General features: G+C 50.0%; 1 long non-coding RNA gene across 1 annotated transcript; it reads left to right on the top strand.

Annotated features, from left to right (window-relative positions):
• Positions 1-3,489: 3,489 nt before the first annotated feature.
• On the top strand, positions 3,490-5,772 carry LOC120584656 (uncharacterized). The gene is made up of 2 exons (XR_005648090.1): positions 3,490-3,608; positions 4,380-5,772. It is a non-coding gene; the product is annotated as an uncharacterized LOC120584656 (long non-coding RNA).
• The last annotated feature ends 7,302 nt before the right edge of the window (positions 5,773-13,074 follow it).

Raw genomic sequence — 13,074 nt, 5'->3', positions numbered from 1 at the left:
GGCGGGGTCTGCTCACGGTGAGGGGCTGCTCGAGGAAGCGGGAGGGGTGGCCAAGGCTGCACGACTCCGCAGACGCCCCCCGACCCCCCCCCGAACCCCCATCCCGCACACCCTGACAGCTGGCCTTCCTGGTTTGTGAACTCGAGGAGCGCGCAGAGCCAGACTCCCACTGTCTCAGCCCCAGGGGACCCCAAAGGTGGGAGGGAGGAAGTGCCGGGGGCGCGCCCAGCCATGGACACCCTCAGCTCCTGCCCTGGACCGGGCGGGCACCAGGGGGCGGCCGCACTGCGGGGGCCTGACACCTTCAGGGCTGTCTCTGGGAGCGTCCACAGAGCGGGCGACCGCCACCCGACTCCATCTTGGCTGATTCTGGCTGGCGAATCAGTGCAGGGGACACACCTCACCAATCGGGAAGGGTTTGGGTTGGGGGACAGGATTACCCATTTGACCTCGAGCAGCCTGTCCGTGAGGCCATCTCTGTAGGGTCACCTACGTCAGTTCGGAGCTCAGCACCACCTCTAAGCACCCCAGGCGGTGCCCAGGAGCCTCTTTCTTCCCACGCCCTGTCTAGAGGTGACGCTGGTGACCCTGCCGCCTGCACGGTGGGGACGGGCTTCCACTGGCCAGTGGCGGGCGGTGGGTGCGGTGCCCCTGCGGCCTCCTTTGTCTCATTGGAAGGAGCTGGCAGTGCCTCCCCACCCGATGGTCTCCTGCTGCTCCTCGGGGCTGGGGCTGGGCTAGGTCCTGTTGGGGACCCAGGCGGGCCTGGAGAGAGGCCAGAAACCTCATGCCCATCTTCCTGCTGGCTCCCAATAGCCCCCACCGCGCAAGGACACGCTGCCCAGGTCCGTGCAGCCCGGTGCCCGCAGGGGCTGTGGCGGGCATCCAGGGCCTCGCCGCGATGGCCCCCGCTCACCGTGACGCCAGCTCTGGAGACCCCCCGGCTCCGTGAGGTCAGCCCTGTGCCTCACGCGGTCGTCCTGAGGAGACGGAGATAAACGAGACTCACGTTCACATTTTGTTAGTTGCCACTTGACCGTTTCCAGAGAAAACAGCTTGAAGCCAATAAAGAAGGTGATTTTCAAAAGCGTCCCCACTTGCGCCCCTAGTCCCAAAGTGAAAGGCCCCTGCGGCCCAATATGCCCTGTCCCGCAGCCTGCCAACTCCTAGCTACTGAAAACCCGGCCCTCCAAACCCGCTGACGACAAACTCCGCACGACTGCGACAGAGGGACCTGCTCCCCAGGCAGGCCTTGCATGCCCCCAACTCTCCGGCACAGTCCCCGAGTGCTCGCCACTTCCATGAAGCAAGGATAAAGGACAGACTTGGAAAGGGAGAAGTAAAACTCCCGAGCTGCACAGGACATGACTGGCTATGTGGAAAGTCTCAAGGTCTCAACAAAAACATTCCTGGAACAACTGATCTTAGTGAGGTCACAGAACACAAGGCCAACGTGGGCAACCCGCTGGTTGCACCCCTAACGAACACGTGAGACCAGGATTAAATACAGCGTGCCGTTTACCATCAGTCCCCAGAAAATGGGACACTTAGGTATAAACTTGACCAAACATACACAGAATTGTATGCTGAAAATCGGCAAATGCTGATAAAAGGGGACCCAAATAAACAGAGACGCCCCGTGTGCATGGATCGCAGACAGCACGGGAAAGATGCCCATTCTTCCCAATAAAACGGACCTCGTCCAAATTCAAACTTTGTTCGGCAAAAGGAACATTAGCAGGTGAGAGGGGGGCTGCCGACGGGGGGCGTCTCTGCAGACCCGCGGCCGACAAGGCATTAGTATCCAAAACAAGAAGAACTCTGGAAGCCCAGCAGTAAAAACCCATCCCAGCTAGAAAACATGCAAAGACATGACTGCACATTGCGCCAAAGACAGCTGGCAAGGGGGACGTGCCCTCAAAGCCACACGAGATGCTGCTGCGCCCTGTCAGAATGGGTATGATAAGAAATGGTGGCAGAGGCGGGGTCGAGATGGTGCAGAGAGGGTAGATGCTCTGTGCATCTCCTCTTGCGACCACACCGAAATTGTGAAAACCACAAAGCGAACAGCCGGCAGAGTCGCCTGGGGTCTGGAGGAACAGAAGCCCTACAGCTAGGGAGAGAAATAAGAGGTCAGCCTGGAGGCGGCCAGAAGCGAGGCTGCTGGGTCCGCACAGCTGGGCGAGACGGAGGCTACGCAGCCGCGGCCGGCAGGTGCAGACGTTCCTCCTAAGGGGGCCGTGACTGTGACCGGACTTTTGTGGTGACAGACTCTTCGCTCTGAGCTCCGGCGCTGGGGCGGCTGCTGGGGGGGACACTGAGTGGTAGGCTTTCCGGGCCACGGCCAACATCATAGACGGAAATGACATCATAGACGGAGAACAGACCAGTGGGTGCCAGGGGTTAAGGATGAGGGCGGTGGGGAGACCCTGAAGGTGACAGATGACCTTGGCCTGCCAGTGCCCACGTCCCAGGAGGAGGCCGGGCGGAGGGCCCAGGGACTTCCCTGTACTGTTTCTCACAGCTGCACGTGGACCTACCATTTTCTCAAAATGCTCAGTAGACAAACACACACGGCCCCCGTTTCTGTGCCCAGCAGCGCCCCACTCCTCCCCTCCCGTCTGGAGCTTGTCCAGCAGGCTGCCCTTCACTGCCCGGCCCGAGAGCCTGGGCGGCTGCAGCCCCCTCGCTGCAGACAGGGACAGCGTCCACTCACACACTGTCACTGCCGGCTGTTCTCGGCATCTCTGCTTTCAAATATCCCATCACGGAGGTCATCCCGGACACACAGACCCCTGGGCCTTCAACTGGCACTGACCATGTCCTCGAGGAGCGAAGCAGGAGGAAAAGGGCCACATCGTCCCCGCGGTCTGCGCCGACAGGCCCAGCGCTGTGGCCACCAGTCACGTGGCAGAGCAGTCAGCGCAGAGCCACAGCTCAGGGCGTTTTCTGTTCATAGCTCCCTTGAGAAAAGTGGCGTCACCCAAACATAGGCTTCGGGAACACTAGGGCTGGGGGGGCCCAGCTGCCGTAGAGCGAACCTTCAGCTGGCCCCCATCCCTCCACCGGAGCAGAGTGGACCCCCGCGGGCTTCCCACTGGGAAGGGTGCCCTGTCCACGCAGTGGTATGGGGGAGGGGCACCACAGGGGCCAAAGTGCCAGCCAGTGCAGGGCCAGAGCCTGGGGACAATGCCCAGTGCAGGGCCAGGGCTGGGGACAATGCCACCCATACATATAATTTTGCACGTATCCGTGAATGTGATCTTTGATTTGGTTTTAAAACCACCTTTTTTCTTTCGTTCTGTGGCTTACACTGTGCCTTCTGCCGCCTCTGCACGCAGCAGCACCCTCTAAGACAGCCATGCAAGCGGCGCACTACGCCCCGACACTGCGTCCGCATGTGACCCCATATGAGCCCGGCTCCGCGCATCCCGGTGCCCGTAGCAAGCTGACCACTGGGGTGTCGCCTGCATGTGCGCCCCTCCTTCACCCAGCAGGAGCCAGTGGACAGTCTCACCTCGCCTGTGCAGCCCAGAGTGGTCGGTTCCACTGATCCACGTCTCTATGCTTCACCGATGCCGCACTGGTTTGATTGCTGTGACTTCAGAGTACGTTTTAAACTGGCTAATGTGATCCTCACACTCATATTCTTGTTTTGCAAAATTGTTTAAGCTATTGCAGGTTTTCCAACTTTGCATATAAATTTTAGAAACAGCCTGTCTATTCCTTCAAAAAGTCCTGTTGGGATTTTGATTAGAATTACAAATAATCTATAGATCAATTTAAGGAGAACTGATAGCTTTTCTATGTTGTCTTTCTATCTAGGAACATGGTATACCTCTCTGTTTCTTAAGGCATTATTGTACTCAGGATTTTGTGGTTTTCAATGTACAGATGTGGCGCATGTTTTGTGTGGACCTATACTTAAGTATCTAAACTTTTTAAGCTATTATAAATTATATTAAAATTTTTTTGGTTTCCAATTATGATTTTCCTGTCACAATCTTGCATCCTGAGACATTGCCAAATTTATATATTAGTTCAGGTTTTTCTCATAGATTCTTCGGGATTTTCTACATAGATGATCATGACATCTGTGAATAAAGACATTTTATGTCCTCCTTTCCAGACTATGTACTTTTATTTCTTTTTCATTGGAGTAGCGAGAACTTCCGGTAGAATGCTAAGAGTGGGAAGAGATTTCTTTGTCTTGTTCCTTCTTTCAGGGGAAAAACATTGACTTTTGCCATTACGTGTGACGTAAGCTGTAGGTTTTTGTAAATGCCCCTTACCTGGTTGAGGAAGTTCCTGTTTTACTGAGTTTTTATTATGAATCATCAAATCTTCTTCTGCATCACGATGTGTAATCTCTTTTTCAGATCGTTAACACAATGGGTTATAATGGTGGATTTTCAGCTAATGAACCAGCCTTGCATTCCTGGAATAAAGCCTACTTCATCGTGGTATGTTATTCGTTTTATATACTATAGTGTTCGATGATCATACTTTGTTGAGGATTTTCGCATTTGGTTCATGCGGGATATTGGTCTGTAGTTTTGGTCTGTATTCTTAGGGGTGGGCACGTCGGAAATGCTGTCCCCATGGTGTGAGTTGGGGCGCATCCTCTCTTCTGTTTTTCTGGAAGAGACTGAATAGAATTGGTGTTACTTCGTTAAATGTTTGGCAGAATTTGCCATTGGATCTGGAGATGCCTTTTTCCGTAGGTGTAACTACAAATTCAATTTTTAAAATGGTGATAAGGCTGTGATGTTTTAATTTCTGATACACACATATCTGGTCTTCATCCACGATTGGCTCGTAGCTCCTCAAAGCTTTGAAATTTCCCGAGTGCTAAGAGCAATGGAAGCGTCTTCTGATACAACATGGGGCCTTTTGTCCTCAGGTGAAATTGATTCAGAGCCAAGAAGGTGAAATGGGTGTTCACAAGCCCCTTTCAACCGCACCTGGCTTTATGTTAATGAGACTTAAATCCTCTAAGGATGGGAGCTGGTTGCCAGGGGAGCCAACCAGGATTAGAGGGTTGGAGTCTCCTTAAAAACCCAACAGGAGGGGGCTCAGAGAGTTTCCAGACTGGGGAACCAGAAAGCCAGCCAGGCCCAGGGCCCAAACTCCACGGCACTGATGCTCCCGTTAGGGACCCTCCAGCCCTTGGCCTCCTCGTCTCTTCCCCTGGCTGCCCGATAGTACCCTTTCACATCCTCTCAACAAACTGGGGCGCTCGTAACTTAATGGGTTTCCTGAGTTCTGGAAGTCATTCGAACAAATGGATCAAGCCTGAGAAGGGGGTCATGACAACCTCCAATTTATAGCCTGTCAGTCGGGAGCAGAGGTGACAACCTGGACTGGCATCTGTAAGTAGGGGCAGCTTATGGGACTGAGCCCTTGACTGTGGGATCAGGTGCCATCTCCAGGTCAATAGTGTCAGAATTAAGTCAAATATATGGGACACCCAGTCAGTGTCCCACAAAAATTGGAAAATTGCAGACGTGCTTGGTGGTGTTGGGAAAAAAAACACATATTGTAAGGACCATCCCAGTTCCTATGTCATCTTGAGTGAGTTTTGCAAGTTCGTGGTTTTTTGAACTGGTCCATTTCATCTAAGTTGTCAGCTTGTGTGTGCGTGGCTGTTTTTAGTGTTCCCTTCTTATTCTTTTCATGTCTCCCTGGCCTGTAGAGATAGCCTCTTTCCTGAGATTGGGAAATCATGTCTTCTTTCATTTTTATCTATCTTATTAAAGACTTATCAATGTATCGATATTTTCAGAGAATGAGCTTTTGTTTTCATTGATTTTTCTGTTGTTTTCAATTTTGTTGATATCTGTTCTGCATTATTTCCTTCCTCCTGCTTGCTTTGAGTTTTTTTAGTCTTCGTTGTATAGTTTCTTAAGATGGATGCTTACTCGATTTGTAATGTAGGCATTTAGTGCTATATATTTCCCTCCAAGTGCTGCCTTATCTGCACCGTATGAACTTTGACATTTTGTTTTAGTTCAAGTTATTTACTAATTTCCCCTAAGACTTCCTCTTTGTATATGTATATGTGTATATGACCTATAAACTATTTAGAAGCAAACTAATTAATTTCTAAGTTTCTGGAGAATTTCTTACTATCTGTCTGTTAGGGATCTCTAACTTAATACCAAAAAGTCATATACCATATATGATTCCAATTCTTTTAAATCTCCTGAGCTGTGGTATATCTAGTGAATGTTTCGTGTGCACCCGAAAAGTGTGTTTTACTTTTGGGTGGAGAGTTATACGTGTACACGTGTGCACATATGCATGTGCATACATGTGCACGTACCTGTACAGGTGTGTGCATGTGTGCAAATGTACATGGTGGGGGGACAGCGCCGGGAGCCCTGAAGCAGGACGTGACAGCCACACTAGAGGCCGAGCTTTCGCGCCTGCAGAAAGAGCAGCCTCCCTGCTCCCGCAGCAGCGGACGGGGCGTTTCCTTTCTCGGTCACACCTCCCACATCTGCCGTGGGTAACTGTCTTCCCCAAATCAGGGGAACGTAATCGATCCTCTAAATTAAAAACAAACAGGCATTTCGCACGTGTGTGCGCATAGCAGGAAAAAATTTATAAACACATCTCCACCTCGGTTTCTCACTCAGTATTCCCTAATCATTCCACATCAGGACACACAAAGCTTTGTTCTTTTTAGCGGATGCCTAGAATTCCGTCAAGACGTATAATAACGTGAATTAGTTTTTTAAGCACATGGATATCAACCTGTGAAAGTATTATATTTATATTTAGTGTCTCTCTAATTCTTTTTGTTTCCATAGTAAAAAAGCAGAGAGGGAAAGGCAGGTAATGTGTGACATAAAAAGTTAACCCCAAACGCTTCGACCTTAAGTTGATGCTAAATCGAGAAACAGGAAACAGTCCGTGAGTCACCTGGCTGGCCTTTCCACAGCAGAATAAAAGTTCCGAATCCCATGCGACATGCCCACCCATGTTAACCCACGCAAATTCAGTGGGTCCCAAGCAGCTTTCATATGTCTTTTTAAAAATGCGTAATTTTTGTATTTTAAAAATTACGAACAATATGGTACCACTGTTAAATATTTGAACAATTAGAGTAAAACAGAAACACCTTCCAAGGTGGCCTCGGCAGCTCGCTCCCTTCCCTCCCCCCGCGCACACGGCCCACCCTCTGCAGTGGTCGCGGTCTCAGGCCTGCCCTGGTGACTGAACTCTGTGCCTACACCGCAGTCTAGCGCGAGTCCTGAACTCTTGACGCAGCACGTGTGCCTCCGTGCGGGCACGTGCCGCTGTCCCATGCCATGGCTCCCTCCCCTCCCAGGCAGTGGGCAGAGCCCCCGTTTTGTTCCCTGGCACAGCGCTCTGCAGTACACATTTACCTGAACTTTACCTGCTGTGTCTGTCTCCCGGCAGCTGGCACTCACCCCAAAGTCCAGGGCAGGAAGCCTACACCTCCCGGACCCTGGACTTCTGGTCAGGCTCCACCCCGGGGAGGCACTAGCAGCAGCTACTGGTGCAAGGGAGGGAGAAGCCACGTTTTCTGCGTCTGGCAGTGCTCTTGGCCAGGGGACAGCGCCTGCAGTGGGTGGCGTGCCCCGCCCCTCCTGCAGGGTGGCAGTGGCTGTGGGCTCCTGGGTGCTCGGCACCCCTCAGTTCTAGCTGATATCTCCCGCCTCTCTCTCCTCCAGCCCTTCCGGCCTTTTAGCGACTAAGTCCCCTACTTGATTCCTCTCTGCTTGTTTCCAGTCACTTTCTGGTACGAGCAACGAAGCGACGAACAGCCCTCTATGTACCTCCTTCGGGCAGATACCCAAAAGAACAGGGGTTTACACGCTGACGGGCGGCAAGATGTCCTCCAGCGACTCAGCACAGAGCTGCGGTCCCATCTTCGCTGCACGGCTCTGCCAACTCCCCTAAACAATGCTTTTATTTTAACTGATGAGCAAAAGGGGATGTGTTACTGTTGCTTTAATGTGCATTTTCTGATAAGCAGTACAAGTGAGGGCCTCGCGAAGTCTCTTGGCCAATTATATTTCTCTTCTGTGCACTGTGCCTTTGTATTAGTGTATTTCATATGGTGGTCTCTTGTCGAGTCAGTTATTAGCATATTCTGGATACCAATAATTCGCTGTTACCTATGGTGCAAATACTTTTATCTGTCTTGTCATGGGTTTTTAATTTTTTATTTGGCTGTATTAGAGTTTTATTTAGTCGAATCTTGTCCTCTTGCTTCAGGTTTTATATTCTGCTTAAGAATACATTAACCCCACGTGTCCAAAGCACGAGTCTGTTTTCTCCTAATGCTTTCTAGTGTTTCTCCCTTACTTCCACGTGCGGCATAAAGAAGGGCCGAACTCTCCACCAATGAACTTGCCCCAAAGCTGCTCGGTCGCCGTCTTCCCCGACTGGGCTGCTTCCTTCCTTGTGATCAGAATCCCTGACACGCAGAGGCCTGCCGGGTGCTCGGTGCCGGCCACCCCCAGCCTGATGCCGCCCCACTGCTGCAGCGGGGGCATGCTACACAAACGTAAGTGGGAGCTACGGGAGCCCCGAGTTTTTAATGAGCGAGTGCGAAGTCTCCTTCGTTGCCTCTTTTCCCCCCCAAATTTCTTGGCTTTGACAGTTTGTTTTCTGGGTGAACTTCAGACTCAGTCTGTCAAGTTCTATTTAAAAACTCTAGGTGGGATTTGGCTTCGGGTTGTACTGAATTAACGGCCTTGAGAATTGCTACTTTTACAATATTGATTAATCTCATTTGGGAGCAGAGTATATTTTATGTTTATTTTTCTGAGAAATTACGTATAATTGCCTTCACATAGCCTGTATATTAGGTAATGAGCATCACTGCTATGCATAAAATCTTTCTGCTTCCTGCGTTTCTAGCTGGTTACTTGGTGCACAGGATGCTTTGGTTCTCATATGCCGACCTTGTACCCTCGTGCCTTACTCAATCCGCTACTAGTGCTAGGTCGATACTCTCGGACGTTCTAGTCTCTCATCTTACTCAGCGTCCACGTAACGCACAGCACAGCTGATGGCCATTCCCACCAGAGGAGTCTTCCTTCGGAGCCTCCATGACCACACGGCACTGGTGGCCCTAAGTGTATCGAAGCTTGGGGGGAACTCTAAGGAAATGAATATAAAATTACAAATACAAAATTAGGTACAAAAATGAATATTTAGAAATCACGATCTACACATCTAAAAAACTGATTAATATCACAAGCATCAAGTATTATGTTATGTGTCTGGACTTTGTGATCTTTATCCTATATATCCAGAAAAATAACATAACATTTGTATTAAACGTCGGAAATACTGCTATGACGTTTCCACTGAACTACCTGCTGTATACTCTCTGAGCGCTTCTTCCGATGACAATTTTATGGTAGTTTATACAGAGAGGTCGACTGAATTAAAAACATTTTTATATCATTGGTATTCACGACTTTTTTTTAAAAAAAGTCTCATATGTATTGCAGAACCAGCCCACTAGCGCAGAAGCATATTGCCAAAGAAGAAAAGGATTTTCCCAATAATTTCCCCATAAGACAAGCCCAGCTGTCTGGACAGGCGTGGTCTCCCCAGTGCCTGGGTGAGGCCCGAGCAGCCAGACACAGCATGAGCACGTGTGCCACCTCGCGGATCCCTTACAGACCCAGCTGGGTTCTTCTCCAGTGTCTCCCCTTGGAGTTGTGTCTGGTTTTGTCACCAGTTTTTGTCTGAATCCACTGGGGAATGGGCCGGTTCTGCTTTTGTTTCTTGGCGCGGAACTAACTGCCTGCTCCAGAAAGTCTACGAGAAGACAGGGTGAGCAGGAGTCAGCCACACGCGCCGCGTGGCAGAGACGGCACACACACGTTCTCGTGGGTCGTCCTGCTGCACGTCGTAAAATCACTGTGAACCTGGAAAAGGCTCTATCGAGTTTCTTCCATGTCCAAGCTCCCACTTTCCTGTGAAGTGTCAAAAATCTTCAAAGTCTTTCGGGGATCTCTGAACTAACGCACGCTGAGCCAGGTATGCCCTCGTGGTGTGTGATGCGCTCACCCATCCTTGTCATCGGTATAAAGTGCCAAATCTGGGAGGACACACCTCTTCCCAACATGCTCACCTCCTGCTCCTATCCCCATTAACTGGATCGTATGACAATCCAAGAGCCTGTTCAGCGCATCTGTTCGACGTCTTCCTCTTCCTCTCAGTGAAAGGTGTGATCTGAAACATTTTCTATTAGGTTTCGTGCCTTGATGTCTCAATAACTTCTACTGACTTAAGAGTTCACCTCTAGTATTTTTGTTTCATAGTTCATCAATTAAAATTTCCCTCAGTTCTTTCAGAAATAAATTTGAGGGTGGCAAAAGACAGTATCCTTCGCACGTGTCTAAAGCAGGACGGCATAATTTCTTTACACGGAGATACTGCAGAACACCTGTCCAAATGCACCTTCCTAACGCGGGCTCTCGCGCCTGGGAGCCAGGAGATGCCTGCCATCCCCTGGGCTCCTGGCCAGAGACGGAGCACAGTGGAGGAGACGCTGGAGGGGGAAGAGGCCGACTGGGATGGAACGCTTTAACCTGACAGATGTCATAACACGGTGACGGAACCCATTGCTAGAATCCCTCCCAGTGCCCTGGGGGCCTGTGCCAAGCCCCACGGGCCTCATGCTGAATCAGCACCCTCCCCCCGGCCTCCCTGAGCCACCAGCAGCTGGCCCTGACCCCCTGGTTGGCATTGAATGCCAGGATCTGTCCGGGGGTCAGCTCTGGGCCATCTCTCACGGCATTAAGTACCCACCAGGTTGCGACCGGCCTCCACTCAGTCACTGAAGCCCAGCTGGAAAGCACAGGCATCCCGAAATTAACACACCTAAAACGGCTCTGGCCCAGCCTGACGCAGTCCCCTCATCCTGCCCTCTGTAAACAGCTCTATTATGTCCATAGCTACTGAAGCTGACACTCCAGAGTGTCCCTTCGCCTCAACCTGACGGCTAACCATCACCACCTTCAGGCAGCTGTGCTGTCAGAACACCTGACTTCTGTCTGCCTCTCCCTGCTGGACACCCTGCTTCACACCACCACGGCTCACTCGAATCTCCCGCTCACCACTCACAGGCCAGCCTGCCCCACCTCCACCCTCGCTGGACTCTTGGGGGCTCCAAGAAGATGGGTGGGGTCTCATGAGGTCCCTTAAGTGACCTTCCTTGTAACCACACAGCACCCCGCAACCAGAGTGGTCTGGCTGGGCGCTCAACACCCAGGCAAGCAGCGGCTCAGAGCAGGTTTGGTTTTAGTTAGAAAAGGAAATCAGTGGAATGTTTTTCACACGGTGGTGTCACGAACAGCCCCAGTAAGTCCTGTGTCCTGAAGAGAAAATTAATTCCCCTTTCTGGTCTCCTCCCTAAGAGGTGGGGCACGGGCAGACTGTAGCCTGGGACCTGGTCTAGTCTGAGGTGCTAACCCCATGCCAATAACTCTCATATGCAAAGACGCTGTGAGTCTGATCTATTTCTTAGAAATAGCTACTGCTGAGCTTCCCAAGGGCGTGGAGTGTAAACCCAAGTACAGGCTGCACTTCGTACTCTCGAAAGATGGGAGATGGTCTCATTTCCTGAGATGGTGGAAGACGAGGTTCAGATTACTGCTCTGCTGAGGACTAAGGAGCCGGGCATGGTATTAACAGAAAAACCTACAAACCTATTTGAATTGCTACCAAGGCAGTGAGGAATTGTGAGACTAACGCCCAGAAGAAGGCTCAGCCTGAGGCGAATCACTCGAGCATCTGCTGATTCAGAAGACAGCAGCTGCGAGGCTGAGAAGCCGATCAAAACTCTCTATAGAATCCCAGGGCTGCAAGAAAAGACTGGATTTCAGGGCCTGTGTGAGGGGGATGGGGCCCTATAAATTCTCCAGGCTTTGGGTGGGATCCTGGAAGGACTATACCCCAGAGCAAGAGTGAGCAAAAAAGAGACCAGTTCTGTTAAGAACTGAAGCTGGACTTCAAGCGATCTCAGCCCCTGTCAGGACTGAGGTGACCTGACGATTGCTGGTGGGCCGGACCAGCGGTCTGCTGTGGAAGAAGATGATGTCATCCAGCGCGTCATCCAGTCGCCAAACTCCCTCTGATTTCTTAAACATAAAATGTGCAACACTCGATCAGAACTAACCAGGCGTGCCAGGAGATAAGACGTGATGAAAAGAACAAGCAATAGAAATAGAGCCAGCAGAGATGTAAATAGCAGAGCTATCAGACGAGCACTTTAAAATAACTATACTCAATACACTCAAAGAGCCAAAAGACATGATTAACAAATTTATGGAGGGGGAGACCTGGAAACAAAAACAAACGAGTAAATGAAAATTCTAAAACAGAAAAATAGAATAACTAAATTTAAGGACTCAATGGATGGTTTTGACAGCAGATTAGATAAAGAGAGAATTAATGAACTAGAAGACAGATCAAAATAAATAATCTGGAATGAAACAGAATCAACAAGATATAAAAGCTAGAGCATCAGAGGTATGTGGGATACAGTGAAAAGGTTCAGCTCATTTTTAATTGGAGTTCTAGATGAAGAGCAGAATGGGCATCCAAAATATCTGAAGAAAAGAGAGCTGAGAATTTCCCCAAACTGATAAGAGATATCAAGCTATAGGTTCTAGAACCACTATGAGCCTCAAGAAGGATAAATACAAGGAAAAACACAAGTAGGTCCCGTACGGCAGTCTCCTTGTATGCACGGGGCATACATCCCAAGACCCCCAGTGGATGCCTGAAGTCACAGGTAATACCAAACCCTACATACACATACCTATGATGAAGTTTAACTTATAAATTAGACACAGCAAAAAGTTACCAATGATAACTAATAAAAAATAGAATTGTAATGATGTACTGTAAGAAGTTACATGGATGAGGTCTCTCCCTCAACGTATCTTACTGCACTATACTCACCTTTTCACTTAAAGGAAGCACTTTACAGCTTCCCTTTGGCAAATCGTCTTTACTAATCTTCCGCTTTGGACCATTATTAAGTAGAATAAAGGTGACTTAAATACAAGCACT

Source organism: Pteropus medius, unplaced genomic scaffold (genome assembly GCF_902729225.1).
Source record: "Pteropus medius unplaced genomic scaffold, Ma_sr-lr_union100, whole genome shotgun sequence".
NCBI lineage: Eukaryota > Metazoa > Chordata > Mammalia > Chiroptera > Pteropodidae > Pteropus > Pteropus medius.
This window is presented reverse-complemented; position numbering and strand designations above follow the sequence as displayed.